Here is a 21,378-nt window from a genome sequence, read left to right as displayed (position 1 = left end):
GTCTGTTTGGAAATAAAATATTTCCCAGAAGTCTTTCCAAACCCAGTATTCAGCCGTAACCTTGGGAAATATGTAACAGAGCAGTGTGGTTTTTTCCTGTGTAGCCAGCACCCGACCCGGCACCAGCCTCCAGTTCTGCCCCCTTCCTGCCACTGGGACCCCATCTCACCTCCTAGACTCATAGACTTTAAGGTCAGAAGGGACCAATATGGTCATCTAGTCTGACCTCCCGCATGATGCAGGCCACAAAAGCTGACCCACCCACACAGAATCTTCCAGCCTGTGACCCCTGCCCTATGCTGCGGAGGAAGGCGAAAATCCTCCAGGGCCTCTGCCAATCTACCCTGGAGGAAAATTCCTTCCCGACCCCAAATATGGCGATCAGTAGAACCCCGAGCATACAGGCAAGATTCTACAGCCGGACCCTCATTTTAGCAGCGATGGCATGTTAATGCCTAATTGACTAAAATCACGTTATCCCATCAAACCATTCCCTCCATAAACTTATCAAGCCTAATCTTGAAGCCAGAGAGGTCTTTCGCCCCCACCGTTTCCCTCGGAAGGCTGTTCCAAAATTTCACCCCTCTGACGGTCAGAAACCTTCGTCTAATTTCAAGCCTAAACTTCCCCACGGCCAGTTTATATCCATTTGTTCTCGTGTCCACATTAGTACTGAGCTGAAATAATTCCTCTCCCTCCTTGGTATTAATCCCTTTGATATATTTAAAGAGAGCAATCATATCCCCCCTCAGCCTTCTTTTGGTTAGGCTAAACAAACCGAGCTCCTCGAGTCTCCTTTCATGGGAAAGGTTTTCCATTCCTCGGATCATCCTAGTGGCCCTTCTCTGTACCCGTTCCAGTTTGAGTTCATCCTTTTTAAACATAGGAGACCAGAACTGCACACAGTACTCCAAATGAGGTCTCACCACCGCCTTGTATAACGGAAGCAGCACCTCCCTGTCCCTACTAGAAATACCTCGCCTAACGCATCCCAAGATCGCATTAGCTTTTTTCACAGCCATGTCACATTGCCGACTCATAGTCATCCTGCGATCAACCAGGACTCCGAGGTCCTTCTCCTCCTCCGTCACTTCCAACCTATGCGTCCCCAGGTTATAACTAAAATTCTTGTTAGTCATCCCTAAATGCATCACCTTACACTTCTCACTATTAAATCTCATCCTATTACTATTACTCCAATTTACAAGGTCATCCAAGTCTCCCTGCAGAATATCCCGATCCTTCTCCGAATTGGCAATACCTCCCAACTTTGTGTCGTCCGCAAACTTTATCAGCCCACTCCTACATTCGGTTCCGAGGTCAGTAATGAATAGATTAAATAAAATCGGGCCCAAAACCGAACCTTGAGGAACCCCACTGGTGACCTCCCTCCAACCTGACAGTTCACCTTTCAGTACCACCCGCTGCAGTCTCCCCTTTAACCAGTTCTTTATCCACCTCTGGATTTTTATATCGATCCCCATCTTTTCTAATTTAACCAATAATTCCTCATGCGGCACAGTATCAAACGCTTTACTAAAATCGAGGTATATTAGATCCACCGCATTTCCTTTATCTAGAAGGTCTGTTACTTTCTCAAAGAAGGAGATCAGGTTGGTTTGGCACGATCTGCCTTTCGTAAACCCATGTTGTAATTTGTCCCAATTGCCATTCACCTCAAGGTCCTCAACTACTTTCTCCTTCAAAATTTTTTCCAAGACCTTGCATACTACAGAAGTTAAACTAACAGGCCTGTAGTTACCCGGGTCACTTTTTTTCCCCTTCTTGAAAATAGGAACCACATTAGCTATTTTCCAGTCCAACGGTACCACCCCCGAGTTTACAGATTCATTAAAAATTATCGCTAAGGGGCTTGCAATTTCTCGCGCCAGCTCCTTCAATATTCTAGGATGAAGATCATCCGGTCCGCCCAATTTAGTCCCATTTAGCTGGTCAAGTTTGGCTTCCACCTCTGATACTGTAATGTCAATCGCCCCTCCTCTATTCCCCTCTGTCCTGCTCCCTCTATTCCTAAGCCCTTCATTAGCCTTATTAAAGACCGACGCAAAATATTCATTTAGATATTGTGCCATGCCTAGATTATCCTTAATCTCCACTCTATCTACATTCTTCAGTGGTCCCACTTCCTCTTTCTGTGTTTTCTTCCTATTTATATGGCTATAAAACCTCTTACTATTGGATTTAATTCCCCTCGCGAGGTCCAACTCTACACGGCTTTTGGCCTTTCTCACCGCATCCCTACATGCTCTGACCTCAATAAGGTAGGTTTCCTTGCCGATCTCTCCCCTCTTCCATTCTTTGTACGCTTTCTGTTTTTTCTTAATCGCCCCTTTGAGACGCCCGCTCATCCAGCTGGGTCTAATTCTCCTGCCTACTAACCGTTTTCCCTTTCTCGGGATACAGGCCTCGGACAGCTCGTGCAACTTCAGCTTGAAATAATCCCAGGCGTCATCTGCCTTTAGATCCCTAAGTATGTTAGCCCAATCCACTTCCCTAAGTAGTTGCCTTAATTTATTAAAGTTGGCCTTTTTGAAATCGTAAACCTTAGTCACAGTTTTATTTGTGTTAATCCTTACATTCAGTTTAAACCGAATTAGCTCATGGTCACTCGAGCCAAGGTTGTCCCCTACAACCATTTCCTCAACGAGGTCCTCACTACTCACCAGCACCAAATCTAAAATGGCATCCCCCCTCGTCGGTTCAGCTACTACTTGATGAAGGAATTCATCTGCTAGCATGTCTAGGAACATCTGAGCCCTATTATTGTTACTAGCATTTGTTCCCCAATCTATGTCCGGGAAGTTAAAGTCCCCCATGATTACACAGCTCTTATTAGTTTTTACTTCCTTAAAAACATTAAATAGTTCTCTGTCTGCATCCAGGCTAGATCCTGGCGGTCTATAGCACATCCCAAGCACTATCTCAGGGGAGGCTCTAGTAGTTCTTTTTCCCAGTGTAATTATTGCCCATACAGACTCCATCTTATCCATTCCATCACTTATTATTTCTTTACATTTTAGCTCATTATTGACATACAATGCCACACCCCCACCTTTACCTTTTTTCCGGTCATTCCTAAACAGCACATACCCTTCCATATCTGTACTCCAGTCATGACTACCATTCCACCATGTTTCGGTTACTCCTATGATATCCGGTTTTATTTCTTGGACCAGGAGCTCCAATTCCTCCATTTTGTTACCTAGGCTTCTCGCATTTGTGTATAAACATCTAACCGTATGCTGTCTATCCTTTCTCCCATTAGATATGCAATTTGGTACGGACCCCGTACTGTCCATCCGCCCCCTCTTTCTCATGTCCAATTCCCTACCCCTACCTATATCTGTGCTTATCTCTTTGCCCTCTTTTTCAGTGTTGGAATCTGGCGTGGAGATTAACTGGACATCTCCCAACCGTCTCCCCCAAGTTCCTAGTTTAAAGCCCTTCTGATGAGATGAGCCAGCCTCCCTCCCAGAAGTCTATTTCCTTCCCTACTCAGGTGAAGTCCATCCCGTGAGAACAGCTGTCTGTCCCCGAAAGCCTCCCAGTGGCCATACTTCCCAAAGCCCTCCTTATAGCACCACTCCCTTAGCCAGCTATTTATCCTCACAATCCTGTCTGCCCTTTGCTGTCCTTCTCTAGGAACAGGCAGAATCCCACTGAAGATAATCTGAGCCTCTACTTCCTTAAGCGTCTTCCCCAGCCTGGCATAATCTCCCTTGATTCTCTCTAGCGAGAACCTAGCCGTGTCATTCGTTCCTACGTGAAGGACGATCAAGGGGTTCTTACCTGCTCCTTTTAGGATCCTTTTCAACCGCAGGTCCACATCCCGTATCTTAGCGCCCGGCAGACAGCACACCCTTCTGTTTTCTGGGTCTGCCCTGGTCACAGGCCTGTCTAATCTCCTCAGTAGGGAGTCTCCAATCACATAAACCTGCCTTTGCCTGGTGACAGTGCGATCTACTAATATATTCCCTGTTCCCTGGGGCCGTAACTCCTGTCTGTCTCTATTTTCCCTTATAGTCCCCCTATTGCCATCCTGTATCCTCCCGGGGCCGAGTATTGATGCTGTTTCCATCAACTCCTCCCCCCTCTCTATTGGACTAGCTGCCCTTCTTTTCTTCCTCTGCCTCCCACCATCAGTTACCAGCTGCTGCGTCCCCTCCTCGTTAGCCAAACACCCAAACCTGTTCCTGAGTTCTATTTCCCCCTCACTAGCCCTCCTTTTCCTTGGCTTGCTTCTCTCGGTCACATGCTTCCACTGCTCATGTTCTCCCCCCGACATTCCACCCTCACAGACCATAGCCCCTGCTGCCACCTGTACCCCTGAGCATTCCCCTTCAGCCACTCCTTGCCTTTGCTCCATTAGCTGCTCGAACCCCCTTCTAAACTCTACCAGGGTCTCTACCTGCATCTCCAACCCTCGGACCTTTTCCTCCAACAGGGCAAGTAGGCGGCATTTCATACAGACATACCTCTGATCAGGTGCCACAGCTAGGACCATATACATACCGCAGCTGCCACATGCAATCATCTGCATTGTGTCCCCTGCTGCTTGGCTCATGGCCGCTATGGTCTCTGCCTGCAGCCTCTGGGGAAACAGAGCACACCGCCCACCGCGCCCACCTGCCTCCCCTTCCACCTCCCCCTGTAAACTCCCACTTAAACTCCCCTGTTAGCAGCCCTGTTGGCCGTCTCCTGGGGGCCGCTGCTCGCTGCTAGGACCTGACCCTGGCTGGGTGCCCCAGGCCTCTCGTAGCAGGAGGCTGTCCAGGAGGGTGCAGGGGGGTCTCCTTGCAGCCATGAAGGGGTGTCTGGTGGGTGCTGTCACCTCTGCCAGAGACCCCCAAGAAACCCACTAGCTTCCTCCGCATGCGGGGAGGGGCTCCTACTTTGTGACTTGGGGGGGAGATTCCGTGATGTCACAGCCCATGGGGGGAGGGGTTCAAATCACGAGTCTGAAGTGGAAGGGCAACCCCCTCCCCAGCTCAGATTCTACTAGGGGGCTGGGCTGGGATCTCTAGGGAGGGAGACACAGGAAAAAAACAGCTGCCACTATGGAACCCAGGAGTCCTGGCTCCCAGCCCCCTGCTCTAACTTCTAGACCCCCTCAGCTCCCAGAGCCAGGGATAGAACCCAGGGGTCCTGGTGCCCGGCCCCCACCCACAGTGACCACTAGACCCCGCTCCCCTTTTAGGCTCACTGCCTCTTCTATCCACTCCCTCCCCCCCACCTGTCCATCCCTTTGCTACAGGTTTCTGGGGTGTCACCCCTGTTCTGCACTCTCCCAGTGCAGTCCAAGGCCTTCCCTCCCCCCAACCACATATCCTCTCCCCCCTCATGCTGGATCATCTGCTTGGCTCCCCACCCATTCTCGGGGCACACTGTGCGGTGTGGCTGGGGATTGTGCAACGGCCCAGCACCCGACAATGCGGAACGGAAACCACAGGCCCTGCCCCACCCCACCGGAGCTGCCCTCCAGGTGCATCGGAGCCCAGCGCTCTGAACCTATGCCCACTTGCCCCACAGGGGTGAGCTGCACCCCCCGCCACGCTCCGCAGAGGGGAGAAGGGTCAGGCCAGTCAGGCCATTTAGGATGGGGGAATCGCCACCTCTTTTTCTCCACAGCCACTGCCTATCAGCAGGATTCCTCCCCCTCCTCCCTCCTGTGCCTCAGTGCGACTAAATCTCCGCACCTAGACAGCCGGTCCGTCCGCTGCACCCCAATCCCCCATGCCTAACCCTCCTGCCAAAGTCCTGCACCTGGCTCCAGAGAATTAAGTCTCACATGTCTCTTGTGCACAGAGAGTCTTGGCCCCCCTCATTGGGTGACCTGAGTCTGAGAAACACAGTGTCCGTCTTCTCTAAAGAAGTACTTGGAGTGGTTTGCTCTGTGTGACCATGTGGCCTAATGGATAAGGCATCTGACTTCGGATCAGAAGATTGAGGGTTCAAGTCCCTTCATGGTTGTGCTTGTGTCATTTTACCTTTGTGCTGAAAGTCCTGCTCCCTTCAGCACTGGAACCTCTTCTTGGCCGCTCAGGCCAATGCTCTGGCTTCAGCTACAGCCCGGGAAGGAGTTGGGGGTTGGGTGTCACAAAGGCTGGGGCATGAGCCCCACGTGCTTCCAGTCTAGCCTTTGCCATTCCTGACTTGCCAAAGAAAATGGGCGGCTGCCCGGGCTAGCGTGTGGAGCAGTTTCCTTCTTCCAAATGTACACCTGTCCCTGTGCTTGAGGGGGCTTGATAAATAGCACCTTGGGAGACTGCGTGTTTCTCTGCTTCTTGCCAGCTGGGGAAAAGCCTCTTGGGGTAAAATCTCCTGCCCCACTGCCAAAGTGTGCACCTTGAGTGGGAACAGTCGGAGGCCCCACCAAGGGTGCTGGCCCTGCTTTCCTACAGTTTTCTGATGTTGGTCCCGCATGCTGGTCTGCGGGTGGCCATCAGTGGGTGTTTGGCATGGCAGGGAGCAGTCTGGCCGGGGGTCTTTGTGGCTGTCTGCTGGCCACGCATAGGCATGGCCCTCCCGTCCTCTGAACAGCCAGAAATGCAGAGTCAGTCTGTGCTTAGAGAGCAGAGACACAGGAGAGTTAATAAGACAGAAAAGACATGAGAGGGCGAGAAAGATTGAGAGGGGACCTATGAAGACAGCACACACTACAGGGACACGGCCTGGTTAAGGGAGGTGGAGGCAATTGAAATGTGCTTGGGAGGATGGCAATGAGGGATTGAAAAAAGGTCAGATTCAGTGAAAGCTGAGACCAAATGAGGGAAGCTGAATGGCAGCTCTACATGGGGTCATACACCCCCCCATGGGCACCTTGAACTGTGCTAGACACAGAGAAAAGGCAAAGAGGGATCCAGCCCCGAATGATCCTCTTCTGGGAGGAGACACCCTGGCTCATTAGGACGTGGGCTGGGAATGGAGTGGAAGGTCCCTCAGCACGAGGAGAGAGAAAGGCCGCAGAGCTAGGGACACTCGGCAACACGAGTGAAAGGGCTTCACCTCCTCCAGCAGCAACAGCTGGGGGCTGCAGGCTTGGCCTGAGCTGCATTGGCAGCAGAACAGGAGGCAGGTTAGGACTGAGATCCCTGGGGAATGTCTCCCTCCTCATCTGGGGCTGGTTTAGATTTAAACAATGATGCAGCCTCTGCTCCTGAGCAAAAGCACCGGAACCCCGGTAGAAGTGGGGGAGCCACGAGGCCCTGCCCGTCTCCAAGGCCCCACCTCTCCTCTTCCCCTGGAGGCCCTGCACCCAGCCAGGACAGAAGCTGAAGCCAGGCCATGGTAAAAGCCACCTAGGGAGCCCAAGCCACTATGGGAAGCTCCAAACCCTCCACCTGCCCTGGGTTAGGGGCCGGGGTGCAGAAGCATAGGCGCCAACTCTGTGGGTGCTCCGGGGCTGGAGTAGCCATGGGAAAAAATTAGTGGGTGCTCTGCACCCATTGGCAGTCAAACTCCCCTCACTCCCATCCCACCCCCTCCCCTGAGCGCGCTGCATACCGGCTCCTCCACCTATCTCCCAGTGCTTCCCACCTGGCCACCACCAAAGAGCCTTTTGGCCACTCCGGGAGTGAGGCTGAGGAGTGGGATCGTGGCGCGCTCAGGGGAGGAGGCAGGGGAGAGGTGGGGCCGGGGCGGGGATTTGGGGAAAGAGTTGGAATAGGGGCAGGGAGGGGGCGGAGTTGGGTGGGGACTTTGGGGAAGGGGTGGGAATGGGGGTGGGGGTGGGGCAGGGGCGGAACCTCATGGAAGGGGTGGAGTGGGGGCGGAGCCGGGGGCACCCAAGGGAAAGAGGGGAAGTCGGCGCCTATGTGCAGAAGAGCCTGTAGTCATCAGCTGAGGCAGCCAGGAATGCAGCTATAAGGCAACCCAAAGGATGGAAGGCATCTCTAGCCTGACTCTCAAGTTCAATAGCATGGGGCCATGTGGAACAGAGATCTCCCTTGAGCGGGCATGAGTAGCCAAGCAGGAGGGAAAAGAGAGGCTCTTGTGCAATTGGGATGCTGAGCAGCAGGACCTCCAGGGTTTCGTAGCAATCTGACACAGCTCCAGCAGATCCAACCACGCTCTGAACTGGGATTCCGAGATTCAGAGTCCGGAGGGCTGATCATTACACCACAGGACCAGCTGGCTCTGGCTTTTCTCTAGAGCACCTGTGACCACTAGTATTCACATGGCAGACTTATCCACTGCACTCCTTGGTTCTCTCCAGCTGCTCCCTCCCTCGAGACCCTTTCTCCTCCCCCATCTCTAGTTCTCGTCCCTGCTCTTACCCCCCCGCCTTTGTTTTCTCAGGGACGTAGCCCCACATTGCTGTGTTGTCCACTATCCTGTTCAACTTCCAAATCAGCTGGGCCTGGAGCACATTCCCAGATGGTTCTACCCTGGGTAGATAGCAGTGATGTCTGGTGTGTCCTCATGGGGAACCAGCTCACAACAAAGAGCCAGGAGCTGGTCCCAGCGCATCCCCCATCTGCTGTGTGGAGAGAAAATCACCTCCAGCCCAAGGCCCAGTTGCAAACCCCTGGCTGAATTACAGGCTGTCCTGGAAGCCCACTGCACAATGCTGTGCCCACAAATCCATATCCCCAGCCATAGGTGTGCTTCAATATAATCTAAATAAGAGCCATGGGGAAGGAAGCAGACAGGGTTAAAACCTGTGGCGCTTATGGCCCAGCACATGCATTGGCCTCCCCTCAGGCAGGGGACTTATAGGCCCTATATCACCTGCACCCTATAGCCTGGATCTCTGATGCCCCCAGACTGCTTTTGCAGTCCCTCTACGGAAGAAGTGGGCGCCATACTCTCCAGTGGCAATATTTCCGAGGTGGACACAGACTCTATGACTCAGGAAGACTGGGGCTTGGCTCTGCATCTCCCCTATCAGGGAGAACAGAGGCTGAGGGGGGCACAAGAAGGGCAAAAGGTGACAAACAGGAACAGGAGAGATTTTCTTCTTGTTGCAATTCATCAAAATCTCATCCCTGAAAAGCTCCAGCCGGGGGGAAGCTCAGCCCACCACCCACTCAGTGAGCTACATGGATAATCCTGCCCCAGGTACTGAGGACTGTTAGAATAGAGATATTCAGGCTGCCTGTACAGGCCTAGACTTGAAGATCTTAGGTGTATTTTTATCACTTAGCTAGTGACAGGGGTATAAAACAAAGAACCAAAATCACAGTCTGCCTGTGTCTGGGCCTTGTCTCACTAGGAGAGTCTGAGGCCTTGTTCTCAGGCTAAGGCCTTTGGCTAAGCAGCAGGGGTGGCCATAAGCTGGGAAGCGAACGGTCACCTCCTCACCTCCCAAACCAGTCACACTGAAATAAGGTGCTGTTGGGCTGTCAGGAAGACGATCCTGTCCTGGTAGTGCCCATCGCCACCAGATAAAGAAACAGATCTTAAGAGAGCATCCGGTCTGGTAAGAAATCCCCTCTCAATGGCTGTGGTTGTGAAACCCTCATTTCTGTGTTTTATCTTCATGGCCCCCACTTTTCTATCATCAGTCTGTCTGGTTTTCTAATTGTTTCTGTCTGCTGTAGAATTAATTTTGCTAAGTGTAAGTTAATTGGGGGAGTGGGATATAATTGGTTAGAGAATTATGTTACAATATGTTAGAATTGGCTAGTTAAATTTCAGTAAAATGATTGGTTAAGGTATAGCTGAGAATATTACTGTATAAACTGGGGTCAAACAGGAAGTGGAAGGGGAAATTGGAATCATGTTTGCTAAGGGGGGGATGGGAACAGGGAATGGGGAACAGGGACACAGGCAAGGCTCTGCAGTGTCAGAGCTGGGAAGGGGGACGTGGGGTAAACACTCTGCGGTGTCAGAGCTCATAGACTCATGGACTTCAAGGTCAGAAGGGACCATTATGATCATCTAGTCTGACCTCCTGCACAACGCAGGCCACAGAATCTCACGCACCCACTGCTGTAACAAATCCCTGACCTGTCTGAGCTATTGAAGTCCTCAACTCGTTGTTTAAAGACTTCAAGGTGCAGAGAATCCTCCAGCAAGAGACCCGTGCCCCACGCTGCAGAGGAAGGTGAAAAAACTCCAGGGCCTCTGCCAATCTGGCCTGGAGGAAAATTCCTTCCTGACCCCAAATATGGCAATCAGTTAAACCCTGAGCAGGTGGGTAAGACTCACCAGCCAGCACCCAGGAAAGAATTCTCTGTAGGGACATGGGGTAAACGCTCTGCCGTGTCAGAGCTGGGAAGGGAAATGTGGAACAGACTCTATTGGTGCATAGAGATAAGCCCGACTTGTGTGAAGGGCTTTGGAATCTGCTTGCTTGGAAACTAACCCCGGTAAACATCACATTGTCTGCGCTTCAGACTTCTGCGTGACAAGAACCAGGGAAGTGGGCAGGGAAAGCCCTCTAACAATGGCTACCTTGCTCCTCTCCCTCCCCAGGCTCAGGGGTCAAAGGATGGGCAGGACTCTAGGATCCTGGCACAGGGGCTGGTGGGGGAGAAAGGATTGTAGATTCTCACCTGTACTCTGGAGAGGAAGTAATAATTGAAAGGGACATTCTTGACTCCTCCCCTCCTCAGTGTCCCCTGGGCTGGAATTCTACATGGCAAAATGGGGAGGTATCAATACTTGGTTAATGGAAACCAGTGCTCCAGGTGAGACTTGAACTCACAACCTCAGCATAGCTCCTCTCAGCATTGCCCTATAAGTACTGTGCGCTAACCAATTGTGCCACTGGAGCACCTATTAATTGCTGTTGTCCCAGGCCCCTAGGTTGATAAAGGCAAGGAGTGACCCCAAAACATTCTCAGTGGAGTTGAGAGCGGGTAGCGACACATGTTGGTACTTGGTGGGGTGGATTCTTCTTAAGGCTTCCAGGCACCATTTCACCCTTTTGTTCTTCGCTGTGTAATAACAGAGCTGATTAAGACTCAATGTAGAGTCTTGCTGCCAACAGTTCTGAAATCACTGATAACCAGCTCTAAGCATTAGTCCTGCTTTGGGACAGTGTCTCTCATGCAAGAAACTGCTGAGTCTGCGCTAGCAGTGAGGCTCCCTCACTAACAGCTGAAATCAGTGAGAGCTGTGTGAAGTGCAGGGACCCAGGGGTGCTTGAACAGGGGGGAACAACACCCCAGGAGGGCTCTGCCTTACCACTTTGTAATGACCGTAAGGGCGAGTGAGGGTGGGGAGGGGGCGGAGAGCAGTGAGCGGGAGGCAGGGTCTTGGGGGGAAGAGGCAGCGTAGGAGCGGGGCCTTGGGGAGAAGGGGTGGTGCAGGGGCGTGGCTTCGAGTGGAAGGGATGGGGCCACTGTTCGGGCTCTGGTGGCCGCTACTTTTAAGGAGCCTTCGCTGCTCCTAGTGGGACCGCAAGACATCCCAGAGGAGAGAGGGTGGCCAGCAGCACAGTGACAGGGTGGAACGGCAAGTGGCCGGCAATGTGGCCAGACAGTGGAGGGAGAAAGGGGCTTTCCCCCCAGGAGGTGAGAGGTGAACTCCGCAGCTGGAACTCTGGGTTTTCATTGACCCAGGACAGCAGCTGGGAGTGAGGTGCAGTGAAGGGAGGGGCACAGCCAATGAGCTTTTGGTGTCTGGATTTAAGAGCCTGAGGCAAAAGGCCACTGCCCAGCATAATGTGCCCCACCGCCAAAAGGAGCCCCGTGAGTGGGAACGGTAAGAGACCCCACCGGGGGGCTGGCCCTGCTTTCCTAGCACCTTGTGATGCTGGCTGCAGAATGAATGCTGGTCTGTGGGTGGCCTTCAGTGGGGGTTTGGCATGCCAGGGAGCAGAGAGCAGGCTGGCCGGGTGTCTTTGTGGCTGTCTACTGGCCACACATAAGCATGGTCCTCCCCTCCTCTTGCCCCTCCTATGACATTATTGACATAATCTGGGACCACATAGAACATTGTTGCAATCAAAGTCCTGTAGTGGCACCAAATCTTGTATAAAGGGGGTCAAATGAGGTGTCTAAGACAAGGTTATGGTTTGCTGGTTATAGTTATGCTGACTATATGTGTGTATCAATTTTGTAGTTGAAGTTATGAATATTGGCTCTATACTGTCTGTATTTCAAACTTATGCTATGCTTCTGGGAAACATCTCAGACAACTTGGTGTTAGTTCTGCCTAGCCTGCTTGATGGCCCATTAAGGACCATCAGCTATACAATGGACCCATGGAGAGAAGGCAAATACGCCTTGCAACTCATCAAAGTATGCAGGGACTGGCCCATGTGACTCCAGACTCCATTTTGCTGTAATTTTCCACAGTAAGAACAAAGAGGTGTCCTTACACCTGGAAAAGACTATAAAAGGCTGATGCCTGATCTCCATCTTGTCTTCAATCCTGCTTCATACCTCTGGAGAACTTTGCTACAAACTGAAGCTCTGAACAAAGGACTGATGACCCATCCCAGCTGGGGATGTATTCCAGAGACTTGATTTTGAACCTGCAGTTTATTCTATCACTGCTACAAGCCTGAACCAAGAACTTTGCCATTACTGTGTGTAATTGATTCCATTTAACCAATTCTAACTCTCATCTCTATCTTTTCCCTTTTATGAATAAACCTTTAGATTTTAGACTCTAAAGGATTGGCAAAAGCGTGATTTGTGGGTAAGATCTGATTTGTATATTGACCTGGGTCTGAGGCTTGGTCCTTTGGGATCGGGAGAACCTTTTTTCTTTTAATGGGGTATTGGTTTTCATAACCATTTGTCCCCATAACGAGTGGCACTGGTGGTGATACTGGGAAACTGGAGTGTCTAAGGGAATTGCTTGTTTGACTTGTGGTTAGCCAGTGGGGTGAGACCAAAGTCCTCTTTGCCTGGCTGGTTTGGTTTGTCTTAGAGGTGGAAAACCCCCAGCCTAGGGCTGTAACTGCCCTGTTTTAAGCGATTTGTCCTGAACTGGCACTCTTAGTTGGGTCCCGCCAGAACCGCATCGTCACACCTCCCTCAGTGCTCTGTGGCTATTAAGCCTTCTCTTGCAGCTGTCAGCACCAGCCGCCTCTGCTCTAGGTGCCCAGAGGAGGAAAGGTGTGCTGGGCTCCAGCCTGGGACTCTTCCCCCTCCCGCCAGCCCTGACTATGAAACCTGGCCCTGACACTGCTTTCTTCAAATGCCATGTGGGCAAGAGGAAGAGGGTGGCAGCTGCAGGTACAAGGACCAAACTTGTGGGTATCAGGTGAAGCAGTGAGAAAAACAACCATCAGGTCAACCTGCAGGAATCTCTAGCCAGACTGTTAAGTTCTAGGACCCCAACTTATAGTGGTCAGCCCATTGAACCAGCTGGACCAAAGACCTATCTCCAGTGGGTCAGTCACCCAGCAGGAGGGAAAAAAACCTCACTCTGGGGCATCCAGAGACAGGGAAACCAAGCACATTGAGCTCCAGGGCTTTGCAGCAAACCAACATAGCTCTAGGAGGTCCCACTGAGATTTGAACTCAGATTCAAAGTCCTGAGTGCTGCCCATTACACCATGGGACCTGCTGCTGTTTCCTTTTTTGGACCCCTGTGACTCTCAGCTGGCTGATTTGCACTCTGCACTTAGTGCTTCCCACCGGCAGCTTCCTCTCGCAGGACTCTCTCTCCTCCTCCAGCGACTATAGTCCTGCTCTACCAGATCCGCGGGTCCTGCCCTGAGTCCCCGCATCCCCCTGCTTTGTCTCTGTTCCCTGCAGGGTGCAAAAATGTCAGGAGAGGCGGTTCCTCCCTTCACTCGGTGGTCCCGCTCAAATCGGCCAGCTGCAGCCTCATCTCCCGGAACTCGGCCAGCTGTTGCTTGATCCGGTCGTACAGTCACACTCTGACTGGCTCCCCTGCCTGGATGCTCTTGTGGAAATCCCACAGGCGATGCTGCAGGACTTGGCTCCGTTGGTTTCTTTAATGTTGTGGTGTTTGCCCGACCGCCGGAACAAAGCCACCAACTCCTCCCTCCCGACTCCCACCAACCCCCTGGTTGCCATAGAACCCTCTGATGCTTTCCCGTTCTGCCAACAGCACCAGGCCTCGCCCCCCTACCCCTTTATCTTGCAAGCTCTGGATGTTCAGCTTCCAATATCCTCTGCCGTGGGTCAGGGAATTGCCCACATTGAGCACACGGTGAGAGCTGCGTGATCCAAAGAGTCCATTGGCACCACCCTGCACTGGGCTGTCGATGTGCTCTCCTTCACGTAAATCCGGTCAATGCGACTCCTGGCCCATCCCCGCAGAAAGGTGTACCTCATCTGCAGCTGGTGTGAGCTCGGGTCAGAGGAATAGGAGGCTACCGCCCGCCCTCCACTGGTTCCACTACGGAGAAACACGTCCTGTAAGCCGACCTCGCTACAGACCTGTGCCAGGTAGTGCTCATTGTAAAAATGTTTCCTCTGATGGTTGGAAAACGGGACCAGTGGTCCTCAGGCCGGCTGACACAATTAAAATCCCCCCCACAATACCAAACACCATGCGCTCCAGAGGAAGGGAGCCAGTTCCTTCCATTGATCTTTCCTTTCATGCCTTAACTGGGGACCATAAACACTAATATAGTGGTAACCAGTGCCACGGAGCACAAAGTCCACCATTAATGTCCTCCCTGGTCGAAGCTCCACCACCTCTGTACTCGCACCATGAATGTGAAGAACAAAAGTCCAACCCCATCGTTCTTCCCTGGCCTGGAGGTCCAAAAAGACGGGTCCTTCCTCCAATCGCCCTCTGCCCATCGATCTGCCCTAAAGTCATTAATGTGCATTTCCTGAACGCCCACCATGTCCAAGTCCAGCTGCTCCAAGGCACTGAACATCAAGCGCCTCCCCCTGGGCCCCCGAATCCCTGACATGTTCCACCTGGACACTTTCACAGATGCCCCTTCCCCAGTACTCCACTCGCTCAGCTGTGCAGAGAAGCTTTCGTCCCCAGTCCCTGCGTCCTCTGGCACCTCTCTGAGGGCCACGCTCCCTCACTCTCTTCCCGCCATATTGGCTTGAGCAATAACTCCTGTGGGAAAGAGCGCTCCGGTCCCTCATTGTTAAAGGTCAGGTGGGCCAACTATGAGCAATAGCCGATGCTCTGTTGTCCTGCTGGGGAGCTCAAAATCAGGGACTTGCCTCAGCTAAAGGTGCGGCTGCGCTCCCAGAGAACAAGCCACCCCTGCACAGAGAGGGAAGAAAGGGATGCTGAAGCCTGGGATTAAACCAGGGACCTTTAGAGCTTCAGTCTAACACTCTCCCAACTGAGCTACTTCAACAGCTGCATGGGGCCTTTTTGGCCTGCTGCTTCTCTGTCTGGGATGTTTTTGCAGCTGTGGCACACAAAAAAGACGTCATTGGGAGCGGCACAGGAAGACAAGACTCGCTTTTGCCTGCCTTGCTCAGCTTGACTTGCTTCCTCACCCCGTTCCTGCCTTAGCTCCCGGGTTGACCTGGTGGTGGAACGGGACTGGGGGCCAGTGGCGCGGGGAAGAAGTTGAGCTGGACCCTGATCTAAACTAGACCCTGGTGGCCAGAGTCTGACCACCACTTGCCGCCCCACCCTGTTGTCGTGGCTTCCCCCACTGGACGTCATTTAAGGAGGGAAGTGGGGCTTCTGCCTCCCCTCCCCGATTTTCACACCGCAGAGGAGTGCGAACAGGAAAATGAACCGCTGCTCCACACCCCCACCAGAGGAACCCGACGCCCTTAGCTGTGGTGAGTGAGAAGTGTCTGTTGGCTGACAGGGCCTGTCCCCGAGGAGCTGGAACAGCAGCTGCCGCCTCCCCGTCTGCTCCAGGCTGTGGGAAATGATCATTGCCTGGCTGCATGGGCGGATGCTGCCCCTGGTGTCTGTATTGCTCTGTGAACCCCCCCGTCTTCACTGAGCCAGTCTGCCCCCTCCGGCTTGGCAGCTGAGGGTCTGTGCAGACATCAACCACCCTGCCAGCCCCCACAGCCAGCAGCAGCGCTAGCTCCCCCAGCACCACAGGGGCACTAAATGCACTTCCTGTGGGGAAATCGCTCCTTGGCATCCAGCTGCTAGAATGAGAGCCAGGAGAGAGCAGTGTCTGGCTCACCTTGGTGGGGAGAAGAGACCTGGTGAGTGCTGATCTCCTGCAGTCTCCCCCGCAATGCTGGTCAGTTTTATTGTCACTGTAATAGTCAGTGCTTCCCCTCAGGGCCGTCCCTAGAGGGGTGCAGGGCCCAGGACAGATCCCCACCTTTCCACCCCAGGCCCTGCCCCCACTCATCCCTTCCCCCAAGCTCCCACCTCTGTCCTGTCTCTTCAGGCCCTGCCCCTTCCTGCCCCATTCCTCTCCCTCCCCCACTCCTCTGCCAGTGCCTCCTGCACACCACTGAACAGCTGATCACTGGCAGAGCTGAGAGTGTTTCAGGGGGTTGTACAGAGGAATTGCCCAGGTTAGAGACTGGCTAAAACACAGGCCACGCTGTGAGCAGGATTCGAACCTGCGCAGGGGAACCCTATTGGATTTCGACTCCAACACCTTAACCACTCGGCCATCACAGCTGTGAGCACAATAATGCCCCAATGCCAGAGAACCTGGTAAATAATCACAATGCCCAGGCTTGAAATCATCTGAAATCCAGAATTCACACAGCAAACCTGGCTCCCAAAGCACAGGGGGGATCTGGGGTTTGTTCTCTTTGCTTAGCCATGTGCAGTAGCACAGAGAGCGCTTTGAAAAGTCTCCCCTCCCACAGAGCGGGAATGGGAAATGATTCTGAACTGGAAGCTTGATGTGAATGAGGATGTCTGGACCACAGGGCCAGGGACTGACCTTTGCTAGAGAAACCAGTGACACATGGAACCAGGCTAAGGAAAATGTTTCCTGGAGTCAATAGCTGGAATAGCATCAGTATTGTGCAGCAAAATGTCTCCCAAGAGGAGTTAGCGCATTGGTGGTTCGGTAGCAGAAGTCACAGCTACAGCGGGGGAGGTCTAGCTTTGGTTTCTGGCCAACAGAGGGATGAGTTTTATTGTCTCCAAATTTCAGTAGAAAAATTCAGACCCAAACTGTGTGGGGTGGGGGGTTCTTTGGTTCTCATTTGGTTTGGTTTGTTTTTCTCATTTTAAATGTCCTGGATAATTTTTCTGGGGAAACTGTTTGGACAAGGCCAAGGAAGAGTTAGAACAATTACAAGTCTCCATGGGAGTGAGGGGGGTCTCTCAGCGCCGGGGGAGAGGTGGAGATTTTCATGGTGGGGAGTTGAGGAGATAAATGAGGCTTTTGCTCCAGCAGAGGGAGAGGCTTGGCAGGTTCATTTTTACCATGTGAACCCACCGCCCCCTCCACATGCTCCCCTGCTGCTGCTGCCCCAGCTCAAACCCCACTGTCACCCCCAGCATGTGACCTACAGCTTCCTGCTGACAAAGCCCTTATATATCAGAGACAAAATCCCCTAGTCTTCCCCTTCTCCCAGCTGAACCCTCCCCCCACAGAGCCCAGAACAACCCCGACCTAGCCATGCTGGGGGCTCGGGCTTAATTCTCAAGGCCAAGGGCAAAAGCTTCAGCCGGGCACATTTCGCTCCCTTCCCGCCTCCGCCCAAGTGACAAGGGAGAAACGGACGAGACACGCCGGCTCGAAGACGCCTCCCTCCTCATTGTTGCCATCACTCTTGGAGTCTTGGAGTCATCGTGGATAGTTCTCTGAAGACGTCCACACAGCGTGCAGCGGCAGTCAAAAAAGCAAACAGGATGTTAGGAATCATTCAAAAAGGGTAGAGAATAAGACGGAGAATATCTTATTGTCCTTATATAAATCCATGGGATGCCCACATCTTGAATACTGCATACAGATGTGGTCTCTTCATCTCAAAAAAGATATACTGGCATTAGAAAAGGTTCAGAGAAGGGCAACTAAAACTATTAGGGGTTTGGAACGGGGCCCATACGAGGAGACATTAAAGAGGTTAGGAGTTTTCAGCTTGGAAAAGAAGAGACTAAGGAGGGATATGATAGAGGTATATAAAATCATGAGTGTTGTGGAGAACGTTAATAAGGAAAAGTTATTTACTTGTTCCCATAATATAAAAACTAGGGGCCACCAAATGAAAATAATGGTCAGCCTGTTTAAAACAAATAAAAGGAAGTTCTTCTTCACACAGCGCACATTCAACCTGTGGAACTCCTTGCCTGAGGAGGCTGTGAAGGCTAGGACTATAACAGGGTTTAAAAGAGAACTAGATAAATTCATGGAGGTTAAGTCCATTAATGGCTATTAGCCGGGATGGGTAAGGAATGGTGTCCCTAGCCTCTGTTTGTCAGAGGGTGGAGATGGACGGCAGGAGAGAGATCACTTCATCATTGCCTGTTAGGTTCATTTCCTCTGGGGCACCTGCCATTGGGCACTGTTGGCAGACAGGACACTGGGCTGGATGGACCTTTGGTCTAACTCAGTCTGGCCATTCTTATGTTCTTGCCCTGACGCTGAAAACACTTCAAGGATACGCATGTACTGTTACCTGTAGTCATGAGTCCTGGTGGCCAGAGGACCTCTCCCACCAATTAACAAATACACAGAATTAAGTTTCAACCAATTATTTATTACTGGAATTTTTCCTACTGGGGGCCAGGGTAGTGCCGTAGGGATGTGGTACTGGAAGAAATGGGGGGTGGGTGGGGTATTCTGGGCACAGAGCGCATCCGCCTTGGAGCAGCAGTGACACCCAGTGGCCAGTCAGGGTAAGGTACAGAGCGCATCTGCCCTGGAGCAGCAGTGACACCCGGTGGCCAGTCGGGGTAAGGCACAGAGTGCATCCGCCCTGGAGCAGCAGTGACTCCCTGTGGCCAGTCAGGGTAAGGCACAGAGCGCATCTGCCCTGGAGCAGCAGTGACACCTGGTGGCCAGTCGGGGTAAGGCACAGAGCGCATCCGCCCTGGAGCAGCAGTGACACCGTGTGACCAGTCGGAGTAAGGCACAGAGCGCATCTGCCCTGGAGCAGCAGTGACACCTGGTGGCCAGTCGGGGTAAGGCACAGAGCGCATCCGCCCTGGAGCAGCAGTGACACCTGGTGGCCAGTCGGGGTAAGGCACAGAGCGCATCCGCCCTGGAGCAGCAGTGACACCCTATGGCCAGTTGGGGTAAGGCACAGAGTGCATCCGCCCTGAAGCAGCAGTGACACCCTGTGGCCAATCGGGGTAATACACAAAAAGTGTTTCCCAGAGAGAAGTGACAAGCTGTGGCCCGCAGGGACAGCACCAGCCTCTTCCCAGTGGGAGGGTGGGGGGCTGAGGTGGAGTAGACAAGATTGTGGCAGCTGCGCCCCCCTGTCGCCATGAGTCCCTGCCACTCTCTGTGGCCCCACCCCCTGCAGCTCCTCAGTGAAGTGTCAGCCTCGCCTCCTCCCCTCAGAGGCCCCGCCCCCTTCCCAGGCTAGAGACAGTGCTTCTATATCCTGGGAAATTTCCCAAAATCTGGGAATTTTTGAGTAAAATATTTCAACTTGGGAAATTGGGAATTTTCATTCAAAACCTAAATAATCCTGAGAAAATTTCATAAAAAGTAAAAGACTTTCCAAATCTCAAAAATCCTGGGAAGTTTTCATAAAAAGTAAAATATTTGCGCTTCTTTTAAATTTCCCTCAAAATGCGTTCTTCGATTGGTGAATATTTGTCACGTGATTTTCATAATCAGGCTGTGCTGCTCTCCTATTGGTGGTGCTTCAATGTACTATATCATGGCGGCACACGTGAAGTGACAAGTGCACACATGCACTCACAACAAACCAACCTCAGCAACAGCTGGCTGGCGGGTAATGAGGAGATGGTTATCAAATTTATCTTCTAGGTAAGGTTCCTTCCAATAATTAAATATATTGCAATACTTACTGATTATGATTAGTTTCTTTATCTGTCATTAAATCTCTAAAATTTTGTATTTCGTGCTTGCAGTTGCACAGAGAATGTGGACCAGAGCGTTCGGCTGTTCATAAATTTGTAACAGCACCTTCCTCCAGGCAAATATTAAATATCTTCGCCTACTGTGTTAGGTAATAATATATAATATGTTCCCTTCTTTGATTTAAATATAAATTGAAATATACATTATACTAATTATCGCATTCCATTATTTCAGAGATCTCTTTCCATTTTTTATCTAACGTAAAAAATGAATAAAGAGACCGGTAAGGCTGGTGAGAAGAGGAAGAGGACTGCAGGAGTAGGCAAAGATCCGTCCACGTCGAAACGAAAACAACGGGATAGCACCCCCGACAGAGTATTGAAGACTTGGGGTGAACTTCCACCAAAAGAGAAGCCATCTACTTTCAAAAAAGCCTTTCAAGACTCGTGGCTTCAAGAAGGTAAATAAAAAGACTGGTTGCAGAAAGTAGAAAACAATCATTTTTTAGCTTATTGCAAATGTTGTGATGTAAAAATCCAGGCAGGTACTAGTGAGTTACCTAGTTACCATAAGCACGCTAATGGTAAAAAACATAAACAAAGGGTTGAGACAGTATCTAATACAAAGAAAATTGATGATATGTTTAATAAACAAGATTGTGAAATTAAAAAAGCACAAAAATGTGAAGAGCAAGTTAAAAATGCAGAGATTAGAATGGCCTGTTACTTTGCTGAACACAATGTCAGTATTCAATCTGTAGAACACTTGACTGAAGTAGTTAAAAAATGTTTCCCTGATTCCAAAATTGCTGAGGCTGTAACATTAAAGAAAGATAAATGTACTGCTAGAATCAGCAATGTTTTGGCGCAAACTGAGACTGAGGAACTTGTAGAAAATTTGAAAGTTAATGAATTTAGATTATTCAGGTCAATTCATGTTTGCAAATATATCTGAACTGGCTAAAAAGGTTTTCACATTACAGCATTCAAATGCAGCATGTGAAAGATTTTTTTCCATAGTAACTGACATAAAAACCAAAAAAAGAAACGGTATGACAACGAAAACACTCCATTCTAGTGTAGTTATAAGGTCAGCTTTGAAAGCAAAGCACGAGAAATGTTCTCATTTTGTAATTACTATTAAGCACTTGTATTTACATTGTAAAATATGTACAGTAAAAATGACAGTGATAAAACTAGTAAAAATATTAATGATGGTAATGATGTTCCTAGTGACGACTCAGACCATGAGTCAGAAAATGGATAAAACTCAGAGATTATAATAATAAGAAAATTATATAAAAGCGTGTTATTTGTTCTTTGTTTGCTTTTTTATCTTATTTTATAATCATATGTTTACTTTTTATTTTGTCAAAGTAACTTTGATGTACAGTACACTGCAGGGCACATGCTGTACTTATTAATACTTTTGTTTTTAAAATAGTGAAATTTGTGTAAAATACATTTTCTATCATTTCAATCCTATTCCTCATGTGTGAAATATTTTATTGACTGTATAAGTAACATAAGTTTAAAATTGAAAACATGTCTATACGTATACAA

At 50.8% G+C, this 21,378-nt stretch overlaps 1 protein-coding gene, 4 non-coding genes and 1 pseudogene across 5 annotated transcripts in view; 2 read left to right on the top strand and 4 right to left on the bottom strand.

Moving 5' to 3' along the window:
* LOC135889203 (uncharacterized) overlaps positions 1-21,378 on the bottom strand; it is a 407,029-nt pseudogene that overhangs the window by 120,040 nt on the left and 265,611 nt on the right.
* LOC135889377 (zinc finger protein 420-like) overlaps positions 1-21,378 on the top strand; it is a 157,129-nt gene that overhangs the window by 72,136 nt on the left and 63,615 nt on the right. The gene's annotated exons all lie outside the window — the stretch shown is intronic.
* On the top strand, positions 5,919-5,991 carry TRNAR-UCG (transfer RNA arginine (anticodon UCG)). Its single transcript has one exon. It is a non-coding gene; the product is annotated as a tRNA-Arg (tRNA).
* Positions 10,648-10,741, bottom strand: TRNAI-UAU (transfer RNA isoleucine (anticodon UAU)). Its single transcript has 2 exons — positions 10,704-10,741; positions 10,648-10,683 (listed from the first exon to the last, which is right to left on the bottom strand). It is a non-coding gene; the product is annotated as a tRNA-Ile (tRNA).
* On the bottom strand, positions 15,154-15,226 carry TRNAF-GAA (transfer RNA phenylalanine (anticodon GAA)). The gene has a single exon. It is a non-coding gene; the product is annotated as a tRNA-Phe (tRNA).
* TRNAS-CGA (transfer RNA serine (anticodon CGA)) lies at positions 16,398-16,479 on the bottom strand. The gene has a single exon. It is a non-coding gene; the product is annotated as a tRNA-Ser (tRNA).

The sequence above is a fragment of the Emys orbicularis genome, chromosome 15 (assembly GCF_028017835.1).
Source record: "Emys orbicularis isolate rEmyOrb1 chromosome 15, rEmyOrb1.hap1, whole genome shotgun sequence".
In the NCBI taxonomy this organism is placed as follows: Eukaryota; Metazoa; Chordata; order Testudines; family Emydidae; genus Emys; species Emys orbicularis.
The sequence above is the reverse complement of the archived record's forward strand: the minus strand, read 5'-3'. Positions and strand labels throughout refer to the sequence as shown.